General features: G+C 44.3%; 2 protein-coding genes across 9 annotated transcripts in view; one reads left to right on the top strand and one right to left on the bottom strand.

Annotated features, from left to right (window-relative positions):
• Positions 1 to 2,386, bottom strand: part of gmps (guanine monophosphate synthase) — a 94,851-nt gene that overhangs the window by 39,767 nt on the left and 52,698 nt on the right. The window lies entirely within an intron of this gene.
• Positions 784 to 2,386, top strand: part of slc33a1 (solute carrier family 33 member 1) — a 41,100-nt gene continuing 39,497 nt past the window's right edge. Inside the window, exon 1 of one of the 3 annotated variants that reach the window (XM_048604099.1) lies at positions 784 to 958. The gene's annotated coding sequence lies outside the window, so the exon portion shown is untranslated. Of the gene's footprint in view, positions 1,073 to 2,386 lie in introns of all 3 variants that reach the window. The other 2 variants (XM_020520546.2, XM_048604098.1) reach the window with 2 other exon arrangements.

Below are 2,386 nucleotides of genomic sequence, written 5' to 3'. Positions count from 1 at the left end.
GGTGGGAAGTTCCTCTGTCTCCAGCAGACCTTGGTGGGAAGTTCCTCAGGCTCCAACAGCCTGTGAATAAGGTTCCCCAGGCTCCAACAGCCTAATGGCAAGGTTCCCCAGGCTCCAACAATCTGCCAGTGAAGTTTCCCCAGGCTCCAGTAACCTATAGGTGAGGTTTTCCTGATTCCAGGAGCGTGTGGGTGAGGTTCTGATGTCTCCAACAGACTGGGAGTGAAGTACCTAAGGCTCCAGCAGTCTGTGGGTGAGGTTCCATCATCTTCAGCATCCTGTTGGTGAGGTCCACTTGTCTCCAGGAGCGTATGGGTGAAGTTCCCCAGTCTCCAGCAGTCTGTTGTTGAGGTTCCACTGTCTCCAGCCAACTGTGGGAAAGGTTCTGCTGTCTTCAGCAGCCTGGAGTTGAAGCTGCATTATCTCCTGCAGCCTGGGGATGATGTTCTGCTGTCTTCAGCAGCTTGTCAATTAGAATCCCATATATTCAACAGTGTGGGTGAGGTTCCCAGTCAATAGCAGTGTGTGGGGGAAGATCCTCTGTCTCCAGCAGACTGTGGGTGAGTTTCCCCAGGTTCCAACAGCATGTTGGTGAGGTTCCCGAGACTCCTGTTGCCAGCGAATGAGGTTCTCCAGGCTCCAGCAGTCCGTTGTTGAGGTTCCCACTACTCCAGTAGCCTATGGGTGAGGTTCTTCTGGTTCCAGTAGCCCTAGAGTAATTTCCGACGGTCCAGTAGCCAGGAGTTGAGGTTCTCGGGACTTCAGCAGTTCACCGAGGTTCCAGCAATCTATGAGGGAGGTTCTCCAGTAATCTGGGGAGTGACGTTCCGGAAGCTCCAGTTACCTGTGGGTCGTAAACCCGTTAGAATGATCCACGTCAGAACTGCGTCGCCGCCGATTGTGGGAGGAGCTTGTTGCTAGTAGCCGACATCTAGGATCTGGAACCAGGCAGCGGCAGGTGAGGGCAATTTTGTTTTGGAGTTGTCGGTAGTCGGGATCTAGTGATGGAGTAGTACGTGGCTCTCGTCGGAAGTTTACTGCTTTTCCCGGAGAAATGTGAACACTGCTGCCGGTGTGCAAGCAATTCCTTTCACTCGATTGAGACTGAGTTTGGCCTGGTACCAGGCGGCAGCTTGTGTTCATGAGGACCTGATGCTAAAGTCCGTTTCTCGTCCCATAAAGGGGACTGATTCTGGCAGTTAAACCGCTGCCACCGGCCGAGCAGTTTGGGCCTTGCTTTGGCTCTAATCCGCCACACTAAGGCTGTCGAGTATCTGTTTTTCAGAAAGAATTGCGTTTGCACAAAATTTGTTTGACCTTGCGTTATAGATGTTGCGAAAGAAAGGCCTGGTATATAGTACTTTCATTTGTCACTGCTCCTTTGGAAGAACTTGAGACAGTTTAGTGCAGTGTATTGTTTACAAAGATTTTACACTGCAAAAGTGAATTTTCGTAACATAATCCAGAAATTTGGCCGTCTAAATGTTCTAATCACATTATAATCCCTGGTTTTTGAGATTAAATTACAATTCCTTTGACATTGCATTTCTTCAACTAAAGTAATGCTTATATTAATAGGCTGACATTTTTGAATGTGAGATGTTCAAAAGCATGTAAAATTACTGCATGTACATACATGCTAATAAGGTAAATTCACCACAATCTGCGAGGGTCATAGGGCTAGTTTCTCATTAGGGACTAATGAGTATCTTAAATCTGAGGGCCACCACACTTTAGGCGGGTGGTGAGGTTGAGAATGAGGGACCTTCATGGTAACATGTCTGTTGTACATCGTGGCGTAGCCATCTGAGTTAACTATTTATCAAACATGCTAGTATTAACAGTATAAAATATGTTTACATTATGTTCTGAAGTTCATCATTTATAGTTTATTGCATAAGGAACTGACGGCTCAAACATAACTGGAGATAGGATGTTGTGATTTGCTCAATTTTTTGCAATTTAGTATAATTGAATATTTCAGTGAAACTTTAAAATAAGTTGCTGCTTATTGCAAACTGGTACTGTTATGTAAATTTACTTAAAATAGTTTTAGTTGACTTGATTTGTTTGGAATCATTCCTCATTAAGTGTAATTAGTCTGTGGTACTGTTCTATCTGCACTACTGGGCAAATTTTTCAGTTATTCATCTAATTTCCTTTTCAGAGTTATTGTGAATTTGCCTCAACTTCAGCATCCTCCCTTTAATGCAGTGTATTCCAGATTATTTCAATTTGTGTTTTTTTTAATGTATCTTCTGGTTTTTTTACTAATTACCTTCAACTATGACCTCTGGCCTTCTGCCACTGGGATGTTTTCCTTAGCAAAACTTGAATATTGCTGAAGAAAAGGCATGCTGTTGAAGTTATTAATCTTGCATTCATC

This window comes from Rhincodon typus, chromosome 13 (assembly GCF_021869965.1).
Source record: "Rhincodon typus isolate 14 chromosome 13, sRhiTyp1.1, whole genome shotgun sequence".
Classification (NCBI taxonomy): domain Eukaryota; kingdom Metazoa; phylum Chordata; class Chondrichthyes; order Orectolobiformes; family Rhincodontidae; genus Rhincodon; species Rhincodon typus.
Note: the sequence above shows the minus strand (reverse complement) of the source record. Positions and strands in the feature narration are given on the sequence as shown.